Genomic DNA, 7,668 nt, shown 5'->3' with positions numbered 1-7,668 from the left:
TTGTAGCCCTTATTTCGCGTTTTAGAAAACGGTTTTAATAAATTGTAATATGAATTTATCAAATACTCTGACAAAATTTTGGATAAAATATCGATGTTTTAAGAAAAATTCAACAGCAATTTAAAGGGGGTTGTAGGCTGATGTGTGACGTCAATTTAAGGGGGGGGGGTCTGACTTTGTGTGACGACGTGTGACGGACGGGAGGGTGGGGAGGGGGGGTAAAAATCTTCAAAAAAACGTTTGAAAATGAAATAATGTGACTTATTATTTGTGTAAGGAGCTGGAGAGCCGCAGTAAACAAAAGAGCCGCATGCAGCTCACGAGCCGCAGGTGGCCGACCCCTGCCATATGTTCTAATACATGGCAACTTTAAGTAAATTCAATATTTTTTTTTTGTGAAGTCAAGCTTTTTACTTAACCACCAAAAAAGACAAAAATGATGCCAAGAATAATTAGTATTTTGAATAATAAGAAATTGAAACAAATATTGAGCTGATTATTGTCCTACGTTTTCAAATGTACACATATCCAGACTAAAAGTTCTGCAACATTGCATGTCAAGCTTAGTGTACACTTTTATAAAGAAGAATAATATTCTAGTTGCTTTTCCAGTTTCATGACTGTTGACTGACACCATAATTTAGCTCTAAAATATCCTTATCATGGCAATATAAATCGTTACCTGCTTTAAGAGTGTGGCTGTTGCTTAGACAAACAAAACCAGATCTACATGGACAGTATAGTGCAACCCTGTGAGAATCCTGAATGTGAAGTTTTTTCTTCAAGAATGTCGTCAAATTGTTAATTGTAGCACTCCTTGTGACACGAACATATTGTTTATCCAGCTTGTGTACATAGTGTTTTGGCTCTAGGCACTGATGACACACAGACACTGGTGGAACAAATGAATTTCTGTTAGAAACTGGAGTACAAGAACGTTTTTGGATAGGTGTGGAAGTAATTGCACTGGGTGTTTTGGGCTGTACCTTGGCTTGATTATTATTCACATGAGTAACCTCTTTCTTGTGTTTTTCAAAGAAAGCTTTTTTTTCTCGTTTAAGCTCCTCTTTTTCAGAAAAGTGGCAAAAGAGCATATACAATATCTTGTAACAAACCATCTAGTCTGATGTGAACAAATGGATCAGTGGGGTGAATGAGAATAGCACACATTGGACAATTTAGGCTTCTTTCCAGGTGTTTAACAATACAATTCTAGCACAACGAGTGCTTGCATTCTGTGATAGTACATGCTTCATACAAGTAGCCTTGACACAAGACACACATCAGATGTGGGTTTACAAACTGAATTGGTATCCAGAGAATGTTGTTTTGGTCTATGCGCCTAGACAGTGGAGGTTTCAACTCTTTGCTAGAGCACTCATTTGCTAGATTTTCTTGCATTTTATTATTTATTAAAATTAATAGTCTAGTCTAGATTTCTAGTCTAAATTCTAATCTAGATCTAGATCTAGATTGTAGATCTACTATCTAGATCTAGATTATAGAACGTGTGTAAATAAATGATGTGTAGGTCTTGAGGTTATTTTTTTTCAGTGTTTATACTTATATTATTAACATTGCCGTTCTTTGTGTTATTGTTTTTTTACATATGTACATAAAACACATAGTGTATGTTACTTTGTTCATATACAACTCAATTTTCCCTACTCTATAAACAAAAATATTTCAAATATTAGTCATTGTATTGCAAATACACACGTACACACGGGTAATATTTGACAATAATTGTATTCATTTTGCCCGACAGTTCAACCACATACGAAAACATCTAATCATGACGTAATAACAATATCTCTTTTTATGACGCTTTAATGAAGCGCCACGAGCAGCCACCATATCACCTGGCCTAGAAAAATTATAGTAAGCCAAAAATCACATTGATATTAAGGTTAGACCAGGGGTCGGCAACCTGCGGCTCGCGAGCAGCATGCGGCTCTTTTGATATCAAGATGCGGCTCTCCAGCTCCTTGAACAAATACTAATAATCTTAATAAAACAATAAAATATTTGAAATAAAAAAAAAATGTTATTGGCTCTTTAAAACCAGGGAAATTTTGAAAATTGTAACTTTTGGCTCTTCCGTTTCAAAAGGTTGCCGACCCCTGGGTTAGACAGTATGGTAATAGGGCTGGTAAGTCTTGAGTTTATTGCTCTACTTTAAGACAGAAAAAATCACATAGGAAGAAATGTTAGAACGACACGCTCATTTGTCTTTAAAATACGATTATTGTAAAGTCACAGTTTTTCATGTTCACAACAACATGCAACTTAGTATAATAAAGACGTAGGTAGCTCGCAAATTACCAAGTTACTTGTCATTACAATTTAAAAGTGTGTGTTTTATTTCTTATACGTTTTATTTCTGATTATTTTTAAAACAACACTGCTTTGATGGCAAGGAACTTTATTTTATTTGTGTTGTTTCCCTTCGATTTTTAGAAAAATAGAACTGGTAAGTAACTGAAACAATATATTTAACAGTGTACAATTACATACTTACAACTGTTGTTCTAACAATAATTGTCGTTGTTACATAACACTGTATGAGCATCAACTACAACATTGTTAAATATTATTTCAGCTTTCTATAACTCAAACGACATGCTTATGTATATGTATTTTCAGTCTATAAGAATATATTAGTCTTATAGCGACATTTGGGATTGCCTGATAATAGTAGTGGAATAGATGTAGATTGGCTTTTCTTCAGATTTAAGCAACCATAAACTATGATTATGCAGGTAGTTCAGGATTTGATGGAAATAAAGTGTAAGATAATATTTGACATTATTAGTGAATTACTTAATTAAACAAAAAAAAAATCAATTAAACAGCAAGTTGTCCGACCTGATGGTGACGATGTAACAGATGTAACATCAACATTTACTAAATGAACCTCTACTAGACGGTCACCTTCCAGTATATCACACGATCCTGACAACGTCTATGTAAGACCCTTGCCAGACATATGCTGGGCACATTAGAGACATACGAGACATACCTTGCAAAAAGTGCAATAATTCGTAGCACTCCAATGTATACATTTTAAAGTCCCGTCGTCATAAGGTATGGTTATAGTGTAAATAGGACGTAAAACATATCATATATAGTGCTCTATTGTATTATGTAGCCATTTAAATGTTGCAAATATGGTTATATGGTATTATATGACCATCTCAATGTATCAAATATAGTTACATTGCCTTATATGGACATTTACATATTTAATATCTCGTTGTTTTATTTTAAACATAAAAGCATAGTTTACCTTTCAGATCAGACTGACCAACTCTTTGGTCAGCTGACCGTCCCACGTGACAGGTCAGTTCGTTGTACTGTTATTATATTATTTCTGGCTGATCAATGAGAGTTTATTACAAATTAATGTATGAAAGTTGAAAATTATTCACAATCTAATAAGGCAGCCGAAGAAACATTGATTGTACTGGTTGGATCCTAATTCTTTATAAACGATATACATCCAAGTGACAGTTTTTTAAATTGTAAAACCTAATGCGTTTTATATACAATTTGGCGTTCTTGCTTAATTTTTTAATATTTTCTAATACATGTTAATTTTACCTATGTATTTTTTGAGTAATATGCCTATTTCTTATGCATATGTGTTTAAAGATTTTATAATATACGAGCCGGCCCGCGGCATAACATACGCCGCTATTTAGTTGTTTCTAATTTTCAATAATTCATAATTTGTGAATTCGACAGTACCAACGCTGACACTGAAAATATTTCTTTAAAACACTATAAGTAGCTCGTTAAGGACCATAACCCCCCCCCCCCCCTTCCTCCCCCCCCCCCCCCCTACGTTTAAAATCGTTGGCTCTGCTTGTAAACATTTAGAGTGAACACAGCTCACTAAAACCATGTAGGGGTGGGGGGGGGGGGGTAGGGAGAGCGTTTGCAGCTTGTTTTCTAACGGCTCGAAGAGGAGAATTATATATATAGATACCTCTGGTAGTTTGATCGATTGGTCTCCCTTTACCTTTTCTATGTAATAAGAAATGGCTATATTAATATGTATTTTAAGTTTTAAAAAAAAGACATTTAGTTTTAGTCAGTATCTAAACTATTCGAGAACTCTCATCAATACAGTATGAAACTTTTAATTTCCAGATAAAACAGTTTGTAAGAATTATAATGTTAAATTCGTGGTTTGTTTTGTTTGTTTTTGTTTTACTGTGAAACACACTGCAACGCTAAAGAAGGAGTTTGTCGTATTCGGGCACATGTCTTACGACACAACGAAAACGGGGTTTGATCAAGTCCTTTAAAAAGAAAATTAGCTCAATTTTTCTTGCTGAGCTCAAAAAGGGAGCAATGATTATGACAGAAGTAAATTAAGAGACAATTAAACAAAAGCTGTTGTGGAAAAGTCTATGGTTATACATCAAACGTCAAATATGTACAGTATCTGTGAATGGTATTACGCTATTTTTATATTTATGCATGACTGTATTGGCTAGACCTCATTAAAACTATAAACATTACATAATTGTATTGTTAAATTTAACATGCACGTGTATGCAGACACATTTAAGTATTTTAACACTTTTATCAAAATAGAATACAAATATATATGGCTAACTATTTTTCATATTTCAGCAATATACTTTATAATTAGATAAGTAAGCCAAGACCAGATGGTAATGTGATGTAACATAATCTGTGACACAATCAGATGTTGAGTTAATACAAAACAAATTAACATCAAGTTGACATATGTAACATCAACATTTACTAAATGAACCTCTACTAGACGGTTTACCTTCCAGTATATCACACGATCCTGACAACGTCTATGTTAGACCCTTGCCAGACATATGCTGGGCCAGTTAGAGACACAAGTTCTAGTAATCCAGTGAAATAGCCATTAAGATTAGAACAAACTGGTTCATTATCTGATTTGTAAGGTAAACCATGATGTGACTGAGTAACTATGAATGTCGAGATAGTTTCAGGAACAGTTTATACATAAACCATGACGTGGATTACTAACGTGATAAATTTGATACAGTGTTACATTCAGAGAAAATATTCCTATATATATTAAGGAGATACGCAATTAGGCTAGAGTTTTGTAATTTTAAAATTGCAATAAAAATGAATGTTTCCAAAATACCACCGTCTTATTTCAAAAACATATCAAGGGCAATAACTTTAAAAATAACATTAACAAAAATTTATATCATTACATTTTCTTTCTAAATACCAAAAATGGCTAATACTTCACCACAATTATATAACTAAATAACATATTTAAAAACGTAAACATTTTTTTAATATTTATTTTACGTGTCTTAAAAAATAGGTGAATAAATTAATTACAAAACAATGGCAAAACATTATACATTTATCAAAGACAATCGATTAGGTCAGTTAAGTGTCTCTACGGGATTTTGTCCCTGGTTTATTGTCTTAAAGAATTTTCTTTTTTATATCTTATCGGCCCTAGGCCTATCATCCAATGCTCCAGCGGCTTAATCAAAGTGGTTATGTAACTTACTAGCTTTCGAAGATGTTCAGCGACATTCAGAGCTTGTAAAAAATAGAAACATTGTTAAAATTGAATCAAAGAATGACTACTACCATTTAAGAAACTGCATACATGTGCCAGTTTTTAGCCATGGGATTGGCTAAAAAATTATTAGCAGGTGTTTCTGCCATTGGCCTTTGTGGTTTGGGCTTATGACATCAAGCGCTGTAAAGTTTACCCAGATCAGACGTTTCTACAAGCAGCCAGACACTACATAGCAGTTCGCAGCCTTTCCATCATAGGGGGCATCATGTGGGAAAAACTTAACAAGGCAACATTGGATGTGAAAACTGCGCAAAGAGATTTTTTACTACAGCAGATTAAAGAGAACGCAGACACTGATTTTAGTAGAGATATGCTGGTCGTTACCTTAGCTTTTATCGACTGATTTTTGATTACTTGATTAGTCTAATCAATTAACATTAATACAACATTTTAATTATTTGTTTTTAAATAAAATTTACTTTAAAAAAAAAAATCTTTTTTATATCAATTTTTTTATTTATTTTTTTTTTCTTTATATTTAGACGTATTGTATTAGATCTATGTATAAGTTAACCATCTTAAATGAATGAAAGCAGGCTACAAGTAAGAAAGAAATATTACTATTGTAAATCTGTATCAGTCTTCACAAGCCGATGATGAAAACTGTAATACTAAAGCGAACACACACAGACGTTTTGTATTTGATCTATGTATAAGTAAACCATCTTAAATGAATGAAAGCAGGCTACAAGTAAGAAAGAAATATTACTATTGTAAATCTGTATCAGTCCTTACAAGCCGATGATGAAAACTAATAATAAAGCCAACACACAACTGACGCTATAAATTACGTGTCTGACTCATAAAAAAAAAAAGGTCAAATGAAATGGTTAGTTTCAACTGTATTAAATTATACTGTCAGTTATCAAGTACCAATAAAGTTTGAAGATATTCATCTAATTGAAATGAATTTAAAATGATTGACACTATTTAATCTACACCAGACACACTGACAGACAAAGAAACATACACGGTATTCCCATCCTTATTGGTACTTATACATCAGACAATTGTCGAAAATGATTGACTTTCTGAATTATGATGAATCAAACAAAGTTAACTAAATTATTGAGTGCAATATTTGTTAAGTTTACAATTTCATAAGCATTGTATGTTTGTTCTTACATTTTGCAATTGCTCGAAATTAGAAAATTAACCTCACACTTTTCATATGACAATATAATTTATTTTTATTTATTCAACTTTTTTCTACTTCAAGACGTTTAATTTTAAGGAAATACAATATAAATAATAGCACAAAATTAAGTAGTGTCTCCTAATTTATTTGACTGAACTGAGTCGATGCACCGAAAGGGTTCATTATATAGTATACACCACAGTTGTTGGTCAATGCGCTTTTTTAATCGACATGTTTTGATCCTTAAGTTTAGAAATTTAAGATTATGATCATAAAGTATATTCTATTAAAATAATAAGCCATCATTTAGAGAATAGTGGCAATGGCAGCAATATCATCCACTTTCTAAAACTTACTTTGTCCACATTCTAAAGGTAGTTGTACACAAACTCAGCCATACATTCCCCCGTGTAGCTACCCATGTCTAGTGAATTTAAAAAAATGTGTAACGGGTAGACTATTATCTGGTGAAATTAAAAACAATAAAAATAAATACAAATAATGTTACATGTATTCCTGATTTTCTTGTTTGACTGGAAAGAAAATTATATGTTGTTTATTATTTATCTGCTCTGCTAGTTGGAAGTCAATTATTAAGTCATGTTGGGGTTCCAAAGAAAGTTTGGGAACTAACATAATGCCTGTTTAAACTTGTTGCATTTGACGACATTGTTTATTGCGTTCTTGTCACAACCAAATCCAGATGGTCAACTTGATTTCCAAACATTGGCGCTATCCAGATGGTCAACTTGATTTCCAAACATTGGTACTATCCAGATGGTCAACTTGATTTCCAGACATTGTCACTATCCAGATGGTCAACTTGATTTCCAAACATTGGCGCTATCCAGATGGTCAACTTGATTTCCAAACATTGGCACTATCCAGATGGTCAACTTGATTTCCAGAC

The 7,668-nt window shown here is 32.8% G+C and overlaps 1 pseudogene; it reads right to left on the bottom strand.

The window, feature by feature from the left end:
• Positions 1-532: 532 nt before the first annotated feature.
• On the bottom strand, positions 533-1,405 carry LOC131939045 (polycomb group RING finger protein 3-like; annotated as a pseudogene).
• Positions 1,406-7,668: the final 6,263 nt, after the last annotated feature.

This window comes from Physella acuta, unplaced genomic scaffold (assembly GCF_028476545.2).
Source record: "Physella acuta isolate Inbredline_101_S28 unplaced genomic scaffold, ASM2847654v3 ptg000264l, whole genome shotgun sequence".
NCBI classification, from domain to species: Eukaryota; Metazoa; Mollusca; class Gastropoda; family Physidae; genus Physella; species Physella acuta.
This window is presented reverse-complemented; position numbering and strand designations above follow the sequence as displayed.